At 35.0% G+C, this 17,982-nt stretch overlaps 1 long non-coding RNA gene across 1 annotated transcript in view; it reads right to left on the reverse strand.

Moving 5' to 3' along the window:
- Positions 1-12,663: 12,663 nt before the first annotated feature.
- The window catches only part of LOC130542657 (uncharacterized), a 34,769-nt gene continuing 29,450 nt past the window's right edge, over positions 12,664-17,982 (reverse strand). Inside the window, exon 3 of the long non-coding RNA XR_008957364.1 lies at positions 12,664-17,954. This is a non-coding gene — a long non-coding RNA (uncharacterized LOC130542657). The remainder of the gene's footprint in view (positions 17,955-17,982) is intronic.

The following is a 17,982-nucleotide window of genomic DNA, read 5'->3' on the forward strand; positions in this document are numbered from 1 at the left end:
CCAATTTAGAGAGGAGAAAACTTAGGCACAAAGGTTAAGAATTGTCCATTGCTGGGGCACCTGGGTGGCTCAGGTGGTTAAGTGTCTGCCTTCGGCTCAGGTCATGATCTCAGGGTCCTGGGATCGAGCTCCACATTGGGTTCCCTGCTCAGCAGAGAGCCTGCTTCTCCCTCTCCCTCTACTGTTCCCCCTGTTCCCCCTGCTTGTACTCTCTCGTTCTCTCTGTCAAATAAATAAATAAAATCTTAACAACAACAACAAAAAAGAATTGTCCATTGCTGTAGATGTCCGTGGGCATTAGAGGTCAGGAGTCCTCATTCCTAATAAGATTATAATGCTAATCAAAGCTACTGTATATTGAATAGTGTACTGAGAACTACAGTCAGTGCTTCACATTTTGTATTTATTTGAATCCTCAGAAAATGCTATGAGGTAGATACTAGAACTCGAACCAGAAACATGGAGCAGGCTTCAAAAGATCACACAGCTAGTAAGATCAGAAGCCAGGGCACAAACCTAAGACTGCCTAATTCACAAACTCTTAGCATAATCTCCATGCTCTTGGGTGCTCCCATACTTCCGGTCTGCAGGCAAGTGCAAGGACTGTGCTAGTCATCAGAAGTAACATTGCTGACCTGCTCTTGATGAATATGTATTTTTTTTATTTCCCTGAATTCTTATAAATATGACTGTAGGAGAAATAAGAGCTGATAGTGCATATTACTCATCAAAACAAGGGTCTGGTGATGTCACCCACATCTGGAGAAGAGAAAAACAAGGCCCTAAGAACCGGTTTGGAGAATGAGATCGACTGGCATATGATTCCTTGGTGAGTGGAGATTTCTGTTCTGGATTCTGTTCCCCACTGAAAAGAACCCAGTGCAAGTACCTATCACCATAATGTAAGGAGAGAAGACTGTGTGATATGTTCTCAATACTACCTCTCATGTTGATGTCATCTGTCATCTTCCCCTCACATGTCAAAAGACTTGTGTGAGAGGGAAAACAGATCTCAAGCTGGGTAAAGACTAGTACTTTCTGTTACTATGATCTTGTCAAAACAACTGTACTGTAGTTGTAATTTCTTTTCTTTTCTTTTCTTTTCTTTTCTTTTCTTTTCTTTCTTTCTTTCTTTCTTTCTTTCTTTCTTTCTTTCTTTCTTTCTTTCTTTCTTTCTTTCTTTCTTTTCTTTTTTAGAGGGCGAGCCAGAGCGGGGCGGTGGGTGGGGGCAGAGGGAGAGAGAGTATCCTAAGCAGGCTCCACGTATTTAATGTATACAACTCGATAAGCTTAGGAATATAAACACAAACCAAACCTTCACCACCATCAAGGCTATGGACAGATCTATCCATCACGCCTGGTCTCCTCCAACCTCTATATTAGAAATATCACTTTGTGTGGTGTAGTAAAAAAACACTTAATGTAAGATTTGTCATCTTAGAAAATTTAAAGTATAGCTATGATCTGAATGTTCATGTTTGCGTCTTTGGGGTGTGATCAGGGCATGCGGGTGGGGCCCTCATGAATAGGATCACTGCTCTTAGGAAAGAGAGCCCACACTACTCCCTAGCCCCTTCTACATGTGAGGACACAGCAAGAAGGCCCCCATAATGAATTAGGAAGAGGGTCCTCCCCAGAATGCAGCCATGCTCACAACTTGTTTTGAACTTCCCAGCCTCCAGAACTGAGAGAAATATATTTCTATTGTTTATAAATTACTCAGTCTGTGGTATTTTGACACAGCAGCCTGAATAGACTAAGACAAACATACAATACAGTATCTACAGGCCCTGTGTTGTATAATAAACCTTCAGAATTTATTTGTCTTCTTTAACTAAAGCTCTGACCATCCCCTCTTCATTGCCCCTCCCCATAGTCCCTGGAAATCACCATTATATTGTTTGATTCAATGAGTTTGACTATTTAAAATTATATATGCAAATGAAATTATTCAGAATTTTTGTTTATTTGTCTGGCTTATTTCACTTAACAAAATGTCTTTCAGGTTCATCCATGTTGTCACAAATGGCAGGAATTGCTTCTTTTTTAAGGCTGAATAATATTCCACTGTCTATACCACAATTTCTTTATCCATTCATCCATCAATGGACACTTTGTTTCAATATCCTGACTACTGTGAATAATGCTGCAATGAACATGGGAGTACAGGTATCTCTACAAGATAATGATTTCGGTTCTTTTGCATAAATACCCAGATGTGGGATTGCTGGATCATATGTTAGTTCTATCTGTAATGTCTTGAAGAACCTCAAAGCTATTTCCATGATGGCTGTACCAATTTACATTCCCACCAACAGTGTACCAGGGTTCCCATTTCTCCACATTTCACCAGCACTTGTTACCTTTAGTTTTTGTTGTTGTTATTATTGTTTTTAATAGCCATTCTAGCAGGTGATATTTCATTGTGGATTTGATTTGCATTTGGCTGATAACTAGTGATGTGAGCTCTTTTCATATACCTGTTTACCATTTGTGTCTTTTTTAGAGAAATGTTAATTTGTTGGCACAAAATCTTACATAGTATTCTCTTATGATCCTTTGTTTCTGTGGTATCAATGGAATGTCTGCTCTTTCACTGATAATTTTATTTGTATATATCTCATCTTTTTTTATTTAGTTAGCTAAGGGTTTGTCGATTTGTTTATTTTATCAACTTGGTAATTTCTAGTGATCTGTCTTTGAGCTTACTTATTCTTTCTTCTGCTTGATTGAGTCTTCTGTTGAAACCCTTTCTTGATTTTTTTTAAATGCAATTATTGTATTTTTCAGCTCTAAAATTTGTTTCATTACTTTTATGATTTCTGTATCTTTGTTGAACTTCTCATTTTTTTTAATGTTATTTAGTTGTCTACCTGTGTTCTCTTGAGTTTCCTTAAGACAATTATATTGAATTATTTTCCAGGCAGTTCATAAATCTCCTTTTTTTTTAGAGTCTCCTTTTCTTTATTATTTGGTTCCTTGGATAATGCTATGTTTGTCTGATTATTGGTGATTTTTGTTACCTTGCATTGATGTCTGTGTATTTGAAGAAATAGTCACCTTTTCTAGTTGTTACAGACTGGGTTCAGTAAGGAAAGGTAGGCAAGTCTGCTTCCAGAGCCCGTGAACAAGTAGGCCTGCTACTTTAGTCTGTGGGTGGGAAAGCCTGGTTCCTGGGTCCAGGGGGACTAGCTTGTCATCAGTGTCCACTCAGGCAGGCTGGTGCTTAGGTCCACGAGTGTGGGTCTGGAGCTTCTGTCCAGGGACCAACCTGAAATCTGGGTCCACAAGGGTGGGGCTGGACCCCAGGTTCATGGGAGCCAACCTGGCACTGCAGTGGGCCTGGACCTTGAGTCTGCAGACAGGGGTAAGCCTGAAGCCTGGGTTCATGGGTCTAGTGTTTTTTTAAAATCTAAATTTTGAAGGGAATTTCAAAAAGAATAATTTTAAGACTAGAGAATCAAATGGCATAGCTGCTGAAATTTATAATGAGTAACCCCTTTATGATCTTAGGAGCATGCTTTGATATAAACATATCATCATTTAGTGTATTATTTATGCGTATACCTTTCTTATTAAACTGAGAGCTATTTCAAAACTCAGCTTCACTGAAGTCTAATTTACATACAACAAAAGACACCCATTTAAGGGTATGCATCTGTGTAATTATCCCTCAAAGTATATACACTTGTATAATCACCTCCATAATAAAGATTTGGAACATTTCTATTATCCCAAAATATTGTCTTGTGCTCTCTTAGTGAATCATGACACTACTTCCAGACCTAGGCAACCACTAACAAAATTTCTGCCATTATGAATTAAAATTTTATACAAAATGAATCATATAGTATGAACTCTTTGTTTCTGGTGTCATTTGCTTAGCAAAATGTTTTTCAGAGTAGCCGCATTGTCGCATATATCAGGAATGTATTCCTTATTGTTGCATGGTATTAATTTGTACAAATGTACTACAGTCATCATCTGTTGGACACTTGATTTCCAGTTATAGAATAATGTTGTTATGGCAGGTCTTTGTGTGGACATATATTTTTGTTTCTCTTAGGTAAATTACTAGGTATGCTTGTGCTAAGTGTATATTTAACTATTAGAAACTATATAAATGTTTTCTAATGAGTTGTACAATTTTACATCCTCATCAGCAACATATGAGGTCCTAGGTTCTCAATATCTGCACCCTCACCAATACCCGGCATTGTCTTCAGTTAACCATTTGAGTAGATGTGTAATAGTATGTCCTTGTGGATTTAGTTTTCATTTACATGAGAACTAATTAGCTTCAGCATTTTTTTTTCCATGAACGTATTGCCATTTATATATCTTTGGTAAAATGTCTTCTCAAGTCTTTTACCATTTAATTAAATGGTAATTTTTAATTTAATTGGATTTATTTTTGTATTATTATATTAAAATATAAGTCTCTCTCTGACATATGTATGGTGAAGATTTTCTGCAAGCTCATGGCTTGCTTATCCATTTTCTTAATAGTGACTTTTGAAGAGCAGTTTTTAATTTTGATGACATCAAATTTATCAACTTTTTATTGTTTATACTTTTTGTGTTCTATTTAAGAAAGTTTCGTCTTCTCCAAGGTCCCCCAAATTTTCTTCTAGAAATATTTATATTAGCTTTTATATTTAAATGTATTGTTATTTGGGGATAATTTTTACATGTGGCTTAGTTAAAGGTGAGGTTAATGCTTTTGTTTTTGTTTTTGTTTTCTATATAGATATCCAGTCTTCTGGAACTGTATGTTGAAAACACTGGCCTTTCTCCATTAAATTACTTTGGAATCTTTGTTCAAATTCAATTGGCCATATATGCATAGGTCTATTTCTAGAATCTCTGTTTTGTCCCATTGAACTTACTCTTTTTTACATCAATATACTCTGTCTTGGTGTTATAGTTTTATAATAACTAAGACTTGAAGTCAGATAGTGTAAGTTGTCTAACATTTCTTTTCTTTTACAACATTCTTTTGGCAATGCTATGCCCTTTGACTTTCCATATGGATTTTAGAACTAGCTGTCAATTTCTTTTTTTTAAAAAGCCCACTAGAATATTGATTTAGATTGTGTTGAATCTGTGTCAATTTGAATAATATTGAGTCTTCCAACCTAAACCATGGTGTAATTCCTCTATTTTTAAGATCTTTATTTTCTTTAAAAATGTTTTATATTTTCAAGAGTACAAAGTATTTTACCCACATTTTACTAATTTACCCCTAAGTACTTTGTATTTTTGATGGTATTGTAAACAGTATTTAATTTTAATTTCCATTTTGTTTTTGCATTTTTATAGAAATATAATTAAATTTTTATTATCCTAATATTCTGTATCTTTGCTAACCACTCTTATTAGCTCTAATAGCAATTTTGTGGATTCCTTTGAACTTCTAGGTTTATGAATATGCCAAAAAGTAAAAGTTTATAATTTTCTTTCTAATTTTTGTATCTTATCTTTTTTTTTCTTCCTTTAACTGGCTGGAACTTTTAGTACAATGTTGAATAGTGATAGTTTTCAATATTTGGTGGAAACATTTCAATCTTTCATCAGTAAGCATGATGATAAGTATAGATTTTTCTTAGATGCCCTTTATCAAATTAAGGAAGTTCCTATCAATTCTCAATTTTGGTGGTTTTAATAATGAATGGGTGTGGAATTTTGTCAAGTTTTTTTTTCCTGCATCTGTTTTTGTTTTGTTTGTTTTAGTAATTTCTACACCCAACATGGGGTTCAAACTCATGACCTTGAGACCAAAAGTTGCAAGCTTTTCTGACTAAGCCAGCCAGGTGCCCTTTTCTGCATCTGTTTTATTTTCTTTTCCAAGTTTTTATTTAAATTTCAGTTAGTCGACATGTAGTGTAATATTAGTTTCAAGAGTAGAATTTAGTGATTCATCACTTACATGGTATACCAAGGGCTCATCACCACTGCCCTCCTTAATACCCACCACCCATTTAGCCCATTCCCCCGCCCACCTCCCTCTGCATCTGTTTTGAAGATTGTATGGTGTTTCTCTCTTATTCTGTTGGTGCAATGGATTACATTTATTGCTTTTTAAATGGCAAACCCAATTTGTATTATAAGGATAAACCTTAACATGATGTATTAGCCATTTTAAAATTATTAAATTTGATTTGCTAAAATTTTGTCAAACATTTTGTGTTGATGTTTGTAAGGGTTACTGGTCTTCAGTTTTCTTTTCTGGAAAAGTCCTGTTTTGATCATAAATTTATTAGTGAAGCTATCTGGGTCCAGAGTTTACTTTTGGAAAGGTTTTTAATAACAAATTCAATTTCTTTAATAAATATAGAACTGTTAAGAGTGTCTATATTTTTCAGTCAGTTTTGGTAATAAATCTTAAAAGAATTTGTCCCTCTTTTTTGAAGTTGCCAAATTTATTACCATGCAGTTATTCAAAATATTTCTTTATTATCATTTTGGTATATATAATGATGTCATCTGTTGAATTCTTCATGTTACTAATTTGGGTATCCTTTTCTTTTTTTCTTTGATCATTCTAGCTAAAGATCTATCAAGTATTTAAAGTATTTATCAAGATTTTAAAAATCAAACTTTTGGTCCAGTTGCTATTATACATTTATCTGTTTTATATTTCATTGATATCTGCTATTATCTATATTTTTTCCTTTCTCCTGCTTAATTTGAATTTAATTTGCTCTTCTTTTACTTATATTTTCAAGGTAGATGCTCAGATAAGTGATTTTGAAACTATTTCCTCTCTTTTGAGACTATCACTTTTCCTCTAATGGCAGTTTTAGCTACACACCACAAATTTTGTTATATCATTTTTCGTGTTCATTTATTTCAAGGTAATCTGTTATGGCTTATTTCAAGGTAATCTGTTATGGCTGATGTATATATCATGGGATATATAGAAGTGGTTGTTTATTCTACAAATATTTGGAGTTTGTCTATATATTTTTCTGTTATTTATTTCTAATTAAACTTTCTTGTACATAGAGAATGATTAGCATAAATTCATAAGGGTTGTAGCTTTATTATTGTGGCTCACTGGTAATAATATTTCAGGGTGTAATTTTTCATATATATATATGAGAAATATACTGTTTTAAGGAATTAGCACACATGATAATGGAGGCTGGCAAGTCCCCACTATAGGGTGGGCCAGCAGTCTGGAGATGCAGGAAAACCAGTATTGCTGATCAAGTCCAAAGTCCATCAGGCTGGTGACCCAGAAAGGAGCCAATGTTGTAGTTCAGTTCCAAAGGCCATCTGTTGCAGAATTCCCTCTTACTCACAGGACGTCAGTTTTTTTGTTCTTGTTTGTCCTATGTAGGTTTTCAACTGAATGTGGCCCACCTACATAATGGAGGGCAATCTGTTTATTCGAAGTCTGCCAATTCAAATGTAAATCTCATCCAGTGTTTCCATCACTGGAAACATCAAGAATAGTGTTTGGCCATGTATCTGGGCACCATCTCCCACCCAACGTGACACAAAATTAACTCTCACAGTCTCAGTCACAAAGTATATATTATAGGTATGAGTGTCAGGCCACAAATCCAAGTTTACAAAAGTTCATTAAAATCTATTTGATCTTCCATTACACCATGTGGAATGCTAATTTATCCATAGGATTTTGAGCAATTTTTCTATCCCTAGGGATATGTTAAGATTGCTAAGATGTTGATTGGGCAGTGCAGTCATAGAGACAGTAATTCACAGGGTATAGCTAAGAAGTCCACAGCCCCCACCTGCATGGCTTCTTCAGAACTCAGGCTCAGTACCTCTGTGTTTAGATTTAGAATTTACTAAATAAGTTCACCTGCACAAATGTCTATTGAGTGAAGTAAGGTACAGCCTTGGTGTCTACTTGAATGAAGAGGAGAAAAAGGAGAATAATGCAGAGATAAAATATATAAATTAATATCTCAAAGATTGTAACTGGCCTTGGAAACTTCAGTTGAGTATTTTATGAACCAAATATTCAAAATGCTATGCATTCACTTATTTAGGTATATATACATTCATTCATTGATTCTTTCAACATCCTAAGCATCTATTATTTTTGCATTACTAGACTAGACACTAAAAAGTTAACACTAAAGGAAAAAGTATTCTTATCTTGAAGCTCATCAGGAAGAATAAGGAATATAAGAAATGCAGAAAAAATAACCACCAGTGGCTCAGGTCTGAATTCTAACAGTCAGCCTTCTCTACTCCTTCTCCCTTAATGTTCACATTCTATCAGTCCTATTGTTTTCACTCCCTAAATATATCATCTTGACTTTTCAGACTTTTCTCTGTCTCCCTTGCCATCATCCTGGTACAAACCACCATCAGTTCTTGCCTGGACTTCAGATACAACTCTCAAATAGATCTTCCTGATTCTACTCTTTCCCCTCAAACTCATTTTCCATGGTAGACAAGTGGTCTTTTAAAAGCCATGACAGTTCATGCAGTTCTCCTCCTTGAGGGTCTTCAGTGATTCCATTGCTGTTATAATAACTTCAAAATCCTTAAAGGCCCTACAATGCTTTGGGTGATCCAACTCCTTTCTGCCTTCATGTCTTGCCCCACTTCCTAAGTCACCCCATACTCTGTCCTTTTTTGTTTCCTGAGGATAGCATGTTCCTTCCCATCTCAGAGGTTTTTGCATATTTGTACATATATTGTTTCCTTTCTTTGGGTGTTGTCTGTCTCCTTTCTCCACTCACCTAAATTCACCTCTCTTTCTCTCCTGTTCTACTTGCCTAATCTACCATTTTTAAAAAAGATTTTATTTATTTTTTTGACAGAGAGACAGCCAACGAGAGAGGGAACACAAGCAGGGGGAGTGGGAGAGGAAGAAACAGGCTCCTGGTGGAGCAGGGAGCCCGATGAGGGGTTCAATCCCAGAACCCTGGATCACGCCTTGAGCCAAAGGCAGAAGCTTAATGACTGAGCCACCCAGGCACCCCAAACCTACTATTTTTTTAGACTGAAAATTTGCTTTATCATAGAGACCTTCTCTTTGCTACCCATGTGACTCAGCATCCTCCAATACAGCCCTCAGATCACCTATTATGTTCTTTTATGTTGTTATAATGACATTCCTACATTAATGTACTTAAATATCTATCTAATTTATATATGTCATGTCCCTTTCCATAAGCAGACTGCAAGCTCCATGAAGTTAGAGACTGTTTTTTCACTTTTATATCTTAAGGTCCCTGCATTAATACCTCACTGTAAAATGAATGCAAAATAAGTCAGAATGTGAAAATATCACAAGGGAGATACAGGAGATTTTCAGTAATCAAGTGGCATAATCCACTTTATTAGAAATGATGGCATCACCCAAAACCATCTTCCATTATTCATAGAGTCACAAACACTAGAAAGATCACATGTTTTGCATTACCTTTGACACCATGTCCCTAAACAGAATAAGCGAAGTTGTGTTTGTCATTCCCCTCTTTTCTTACCTTTTTCCTGCTTCATCAGTATTCTTCTTTTCTCAAACATCATCCTTTTCTCTGAAGTTACTCCCATTTCTCCTGTTATGTAGAAAATGGCCTCATGAAAGTACATTTCCTGTCCCTGAATATTTGAATTTTTAAAAAAGATACTGGAGGAATTCTCACTCTAGCGATGGCATTCAACATTGGCAAGGGCAGATACCTAGATAGCCCTCCATAACATGCATAAATGATACAGAGTCTAGGATGTTGATGGTAGCCTTTCTGCTCCTCGCTCCTGGGATCTTTTTGAATTAGTCATAATAAGCTAACTATCAACTCCAAATGGTACGGGCTTAATATGATAAAAGTTTATTCTCAGGCATACAATGGTCTAATGCAATGTTCTGGGTTGAGTTGTTCTTCTGGCTGGTTTTCTTTCAGACATAAATTTCTCTCTTGCGGCTTTGCTCTTGTGTGGCTCTGCCCTCCTTTGGGTGCTTATAGGTCTCAAAATTGAACCCTCAGATGAGGAGAAAAGGTGGAGACAGAATGAAGGTTTATTGGTGAGAAGACTACACAGGCCAATTCCAGAAATGGTTCACATTAGTTCTATCCACAGAAAATTTCAAGAGAGGCTGGGAAATGTAGTCTGTCTGCCCAGGAAGGAAAGATAAACAGTTTGGTGAATAAATAGCAAGTCTCAGCCACATCTTTCACTCTAAGATTATTCCAAATCCTTAGGGAATCATCTAGAAGCTCTCATATGTTCAGATCTCTGTTCTTCACATTTCTTGTACCTTATAGTCTCAGGAATCTGCAATATTTGCTATTAACATTTTAATTCAAAGTTATTTTATTGTTATTGGCCTTGTATGGGGAAGGGTGCCTGCCATTACAAAAAATCATTTGGGGCTCAATTTGAAATATATTTCACTATCCTCCATTATCTAGACTCTGACTATCCTGGAGTTTTCAAATAGGATTTGAAGGAAAAACAACAACAACAACAACAACAACACAGAAGAGCTGTTGAGTTTTTTCCTAATGTGCCTTACTTTAATAAAAAGTAAAAGTATTATATTTATATAACCACCAATTCTAGCCATGACAAATACTTCGTTTAGAAGAAAAATAAAACTGCTAAAAAAGGTTTAGCTCTCCGTGACTCCATAAAACTTCCCATTTTTATTGAAAATAGAATAAACCAGACAAAAGTGTAGACAGTTTCAATGAAAATAGAAATTAAAAGGTCAAAATATCTTATGGTCATTGCATTATCAATTTTATTTTTTCCCAGTTTAAAAACTTTTTGTAGCTATTATGTAATTGTCTCTGATTCCATAAAGAACCACAACATATATATGTATGGCTAGGCCTAAAGCAAACCCTATGAAGCAAAACTTCCACTACATACATGCAGAGCAGAAAAGTCAAGAAATAACTATAAGTTGAATGTCCATCCTTTTTGATTGCCTCTTCGGTCTTTCCAGTCATTATTTGTACTGTCAGGCTCATCGAACTATTAGTGGAGCAGCCAATCATTTTCATTTTAAGGGATGAATTGGATACATGCTGAATGTCAAATATCGTAGCGAATTTTAATTCCTGAAAAATAAAGCCACGCCTGAGCTGGGTTTGGCTCCTAATACTTTAAAGCTCTAATACCCAGTTGATATGCACAGAAATTTCTTTCCCTTGCCCTGAAAAATTGTTGATTTATTGCTTTCTTAAAAATGGGTGAACTGAAACCATAGATAAATTTGAGATTACACCAGTTGAATTGGATACAAAATTCTGAATGTACCAAGAAGTATCAGATTTTAAAATATTCTTTGTTTCTTTCTTCAGATCATAAGCATAAGGCATATTTCTCAAGTCCCTTGCAAACACAGACTTCTGTCACATGGTTTTAACACACCATTCTGGATTCACTGGTTTTTATAGGATACAAAAACAGTCAGAGTAAAGCAGAGTGCAATGTGATGAGATATACTTCTCCTGGTCTGGAAATTATTTTAGAATCCTTGTAATAAAGTATCCTAAGTATCTTACTGGGTTATATTCATCTTCTAAATCACACCGGATTATACCTATCAATAAGTCCTAATTAGCTGTTAACATCAGAGCAGGGAGTGTATCTTACTAATTTTTTGTATTTCCAGAATCTTGAACAATATTAACATACAGCAGACACTTGATAAATGTTTGGTGAATACATGAATTAATATATTTCTATTCTGTTTTTATAAAAACAAAACAAAGCAGCATGACTCATAATCTGATAAATTGCTTGAAATACCTCGTATTCCTTTTTTCTGGGCTACCCTCACCTCCTAATTGCTCAGTTCTAAAATTCCACCACAAATATCACACGATTCCTAGTATAGCCCATTATATGGTACATAAGAAATGTCTAATAATATGTATTTACTGTATGACTGAATGAACAAATGGCGATGCTCAGTGAAAAGCAATATAATAAGGGCGTCTACATGGTTCAGTCGATCAGATTCTTGGTTTTGGCTCAGGCTGTGATCTCAGAGTAGTGATCTCAGGGTCGTGAGATTGAGCCGTGAGTCAGGCTTCACACTCAGCAAGGAGTCTGCTTAAGATTCTCTCTCCCCCCTCCCTCCGCCCCTCCCCCTGCACTGTCTCTCTCTCTCAAATAAAGAAATCTTAAAAAAACACGAAAACCAATATAATGCATTCTGCAAACCTATGAGTAGAGTTTGGATGGAAATACTCCTTTAGAAAAGGCAGAAAATACAATTCTATGTCATTGATGGAAATCATAAAAATATATTAATGAAAGTGTATTCAACCAATTTTGTCATACACTGACTTCTACTTTTGAAAATAATATAGACTGCTATTCAAATCTCAAATTTTTTGACATCATTAAGAAAAATATAATGCCTTGGGGCACCTGGTTGGCTCAGTCAGTTAAGCTGTGGACTCTTGGTTTCGGCTCAAGTCATGATCTCAGGGTCCTGGAATTGAGCCCTGCATCAGGCTCTGTGCTCAGTGTGGAGTGTGCTTGTCCCTCTCTCTGCTCCGCCCACCCCACTTACGCACACACTCTCGCTCTCAAATAAATAAATAAAATCTTTTTTTTTAAAGAAAAATATAACCACCTATAACACATAGTTTAGTATTGTATTACATATTGTCACATTAATCGTAAATTAGTCACTTCAAAGGTATGGAAATATTGCTCATAAAAAAACTATCATTGTTTATTGAGTGCTTACTAAATTCCATACATTTTATACACGTAATCCTTAAACAGCCTTTAATAAAATCAATTTCTTCTGAGAATTTGTCTCAGTTATCTGTATGATCCTCTTCTAATTCTGTATTTCCAAGACTGTAAATTTTATGAGGGCATTCTGTTTATCACGACACACTCAGTATTTGGTACATAATCAGTCATATATTAGTTCAAACAAATATTTATCAATCAGTAAGTGAACAAATAAATGAACACCGCATAGCAGATATTATTGTCCCATCATACCTAACCAAAATAAATAGGCTTAGAGGCTGTAAGGATCTTGTTCAAAGTCAAATAACAAGTGCAGAGCCAGAATCTGAACCCACATTTTAAAATCTCCAAATCCATGCTATCATATGCCAAGATTTCTAGTTCAAGCAAACACAATGTTTCCACTTCTTGGCTTAGTCTGTCCAGGCTGCCATAACAAACCACCATTAACTGGGTGGCTGAAACAATAAACATTTATTTCTTGCAACTCTAGAGACTGGTAGGTCCAAGATCAGGATGCCCAGTACAGGCAAGAGCTTGCTTCACGGTTCATAGATGGCCATCTTCCCTCAGTGCCCTCACAGTGCAGACGAGGGCACGAGGGCTCTCTACGGTCCTTTTTAAAGACCATTAATCCCATTCATGAGGGCTGCACCTGCATGACCTAATCACCTCCCAAAGGCTCCACTTCCTAACACCATCGCATTGGGGATTAGGATTTCAATGCATGAATTTGGGGGGAGCGTAAGCATTCAGTCCATAATACTCCTCATTTATTCTTCAAAATGAATGATATAGCCATGTTATTGGTTCGTATTAGAGACCTAGATAAATGTCTCTAAAGAAATAATATGGACTACAGACTGACTAGACCATGGTTAAGACACATTATTTAAGACATTTCTGGTTGAAGAATGGGAATTAACACATTGTTTAGCTTTAGATTTTAAGTAAAATTTGTTTAAAAAAAAGAAAAGATTGCAAAGTCCAAAGCAGTGCAAGAAAAAAAGAAAAGAAAAATGATAATAGAAATTTCTACCTCAACCAATTAATTTTTTAAAAGACAAGAAAGGAGAAAAAAGGATAGAAAATCCGAATATAAAAATAAAGATTTATATCAACTAATATGTCAATAATTACAATTTGTTAAAGGCCAAATGTTTCAAATTGAATTAAGGAAATAAAGCTATATGTACTTTATAAGAGACAAACTTAATGCATAAAGATTTAAAAAAGTTGATAGCAAAATATTTTATTTTAATTATTTTTAAGAGACTTTCTGTATGTATGTATGTATTGGTCAAACAGACAAAATATTAATATATATAGGAAAGTTTTGATAAACTTGACATACTAGAGATATATAGAAATATACCTACATCCTAAATTATAACATATACATTCCTCTTAAGCACAATTATGGTATTTACAAAAAATGATTACATTTATATTAGGCTATAGGCAAGCCTCAACTATCTCAGATGACCCTCTAAGAAAATAAAAAAGAAATTAAAGACACCAAGAAAGAAGAAACAACACCAAAAAAATCTAACATGAGTTATTGAATATAATGAATATATATAGCAAGTTAACAGAATATTAAATTAATATACAGTAACCAGCAGTATTTTTATAGAGTAACAACAAAGATCAGAAAATAGTTTTTAAATGCTGTAAAAGCAATTAAAAAATAATCTCTTAGAGGAAATCAAACAAAAGATATGCAAGACCTAATGTAATAATATTTTAAAACTTTATTCAAATAATTTAACCAAGACCTAAATTAATGGAGAGATATGTTCTATGAAGATATAGTCAATGTTATAAAGATATCAAATTTCCCCAAATGGATCTGTAGCTTTAACACTATTCTGATTAAAATTATAACAGAGTTTTACATAGGATTTTTAAACCAGATATTAATATTTCCATATAAGAAAAAAAGAGCCAATATTAGCTGCGATATTCATGGGGAAGAATAAAGAGGGATGATTTGTCCTACTGGATATTAAGATAAAGCCTTGATAAATAAGAAAGTGTAGTATGGACACCATGGATACACAGACTGACCCACAGGACAGAATACGAGTTCAGGCAAAGAAGAAACCTTGATAAATACAGGGGCGGCATAGCAGATCGCTGAGGAAATGAAAGACTCTTTGATACATGTAGCTTTAAAAAGTCAATTTATATTAAAAAATTAAATTAGGATCATCCTCTCATCATATTTAACTATTTAAAGATTTCTATATGAAATACAAAACTGTAAACAATTTTCAAAAAAATATAGAAGAGGTCACTCTGAAATTAAGGTAAAGAAGACTTTCGTAAATAATGCATAAAAGCACTAACCACAAAGAAAAGATCGATGAATACGATTCCGTTAACAATTTCTGTGCCTCAAAAGAAAGTGAAAATACAAGTCACAAGCTCTGAGAAGATATTTGCAATACATATAACCAACAAAAGATTATTATCTCAGGTATTAAAAAGAAATCTCTTAAGTCAATAATACTATTACTCTATAGGAAACTGAGCAAAAGATATGAACAGAAGTTTCACAGAGAGGAAAGATTTTTGGTAAGCAAAATTATGAAAAGTAGTTCAATCTCAGTAGTAATAAGGGAAATGAAAATGAAGATGAAATGCGATAGCCATCATTTTACCCACTCAATTGGCAGAAACTAAGAATCTGACAGCACAAGACTGTTGACCTTTGAACAATGTGGGGATTAGGGGAGTTGACCCAGCTGAAAATCTGAGTATAACTTTTGACTCCCCCCAAAATTAACTACGACTAACCCACCATGGACCAGAAGTCTTCTTGATAGCATGAACAGTCGATTACCACACATTTTGTAGGTCGTGTGTACTTAGTACTGTATTCTAACAATAAAGTGGTCTAGAGAAAAGAATGCTATTAAGAAATCATAAGGGAGAGAAAGTACATTTACAGTACTGTACTGTAAAAAATTCACATAAAAGTGGACCCACACAGTTTAAACCCATGTTGTTCCAGGATCAACTGCAGATAGAAAAGATATGGAAAGTCTTAGTCATTGCTGGTGTAGTGTTAATTCTTTTCAGTTAAACCCTTGTAAGTATCTCCCCTATTTCTACCACGAGTCTATTTAATACACACATTTTTACTTCTGTCCTAGTTCTTAGGCTCATCACTATTGGGTACATTCTTGGGCTTAATAACATATTTCTTATTACATTTCATATCACTTTACAATGCATACATTATACACCTATTTAAAGGAAAACTGTAAATTTAAAAAATAATATGGCTATTATCAGTATAGCAAGTCAATGAATAAAATCTGTGAATTGTATTTGTGTTTATACTGCTAGGTCTAAAGACTTTAATTGGGTAGAGTCTTTTATTAATATTAACCACATTTATAAATGAAAGTTTCTGAAGCACTTGAATTCCTGCATTTGTAGGACATGGGCTCCTGAAATGTCCTTATTTCTGAAATTGTGTTGTAGTTCTCCTAAACGGTGACTATAATCGAGAACACATTTCACAAATTTCAAGATTACTTATTGTGCTTTGCAGTTCAAAACAGTGATTTTAAATACATTTGACTCTCACGGTGAGCTTGGGTGGTGGATAGAGAGGGCAGTTATTACAGGAAATTTTTAAATAAACAGAAACTAAGTCTTTAAGAGGGTAAATGACCTGCACAGCTCCACACGCTGGCTGGTCGCAAAGTTTGTACTTGACTTCCCACACTGTCTACTCTCTCCCCTGCGCCATCTTTCCTCTGAAGATAATAATAAGCTTGTAAGTCTGTGAAATGTTTCACCACTTTCGAAATGCTTTCCGTATCACGTCATCTGTTTTGATTCTCACATTCAGCCTTGAGTTTCTTTAGCATATTTCTTTCTTCTCATAACATATATAGAGCATAATTTAAACCAAACATGGTATTAACTATGAAAATATAAGTTCTTTCTGTTAGAAAATTACTGGATAGTCAAATCAAAGTAACAATAAAATAATCTTGTTTTGTTTCATAAACCCCATGGTTATATTCGCCGATTTGTCTAACAAATAAGTAAAAATAATTATTTTGGAATTTCTTGGTTTTGGGGTTTTTTTTTTTTAAAGCAAATGAAAGAATGAATGCATGGTTGTATCATCCAAACTATTCTGCTATTCTGGGCTTTGTGAAGAGGAAAAGAAATGTGTTCCTCTCTCTAGAAACCCACCTATTTAACGTTTACCAAGTAAAAAGGAAATCTTTCCAGAAATATTCCTTTAAATGTGCTATGACATATAATGAGTACTATTTAAATGAATAATACAGTATCATTAAACAGTATGATTTATTTTCATTCTTATTTGTAAACATCTGCTTAGACTTTCTCGCTCTCTGCCTAATATCCATGTGGTCTTGCCAGCGAATGGTAGTCTTGTTAGAGGCAAACTACATTTCACATCCCATCAAACCCACCTGCTCAAACTTGGCAGAGCTTGGCCAGAGTTGCTGCTCATTAGAGGCTCTGGCAGAGAGAAAGACTGAGTGGAAGAAGCAATGAAACCAGTGCCTGAAAAGTGAAACTGAGGTTTAGATTTTATATGGGATTTTATTTGGTGAGTGGTTACACTGCTTTTCATTATACCAGATAACAGGTTGCTGGCAGCATATTTAAAAGATATGGAACTTTTAAGGGGCTGAACATGAAATTAAAGCTTGATGAAATGAATTCTAATCTGTGCCCCATAGTCATGTGTGTGCCAGGAAACGCACACATTGGTGCCTTAATTGTAAGCGGGCTGTTCCCTTAAACGCAGCGGCGATATTCCTTTGCTGCACAAGGAGAACCTAGGAAACAATACCATTAGCAGTTTATATGCCGTCTTATGCTCCACTTTCTTCATGACATTACATCAGTTCTGCAGGCATTTTCTGCCCCATTTACCAAACTGGCTCCAGTCAATGAAGTTTTGCATTATATGCCCCCAGGGAAGAAAATAATGCAAGAGTTTTACTGTCCATGTTAATGCCATTTAATACATTACTCAAACACATACTTAAGACCAACAGTTCTGATTACGCAACTTTGGCTTAAAGTGGCTTCCAAACTGACTTCTTAACTGGCAACTTCTCAACAGCTCGTGTCTTCCCAGACCTCCTTTTGGAAGATTGGAGGGAGGGTCGAAGGAGTGCGGACTGCGATGCTGCGAACACTCTGGGTTGTTTTCAATGTTGTAACTTCGCAGTCTAAAAAGCAAGAGAAAAGGAGTATCCA

The sequence above is a fragment of the Ursus arctos genome, unplaced genomic scaffold (genome assembly GCF_023065955.2).
Source record: "Ursus arctos isolate Adak ecotype North America unplaced genomic scaffold, UrsArc2.0 scaffold_4, whole genome shotgun sequence".
NCBI classification, from domain to species: domain Eukaryota; kingdom Metazoa; phylum Chordata; class Mammalia; order Carnivora; family Ursidae; genus Ursus; species Ursus arctos.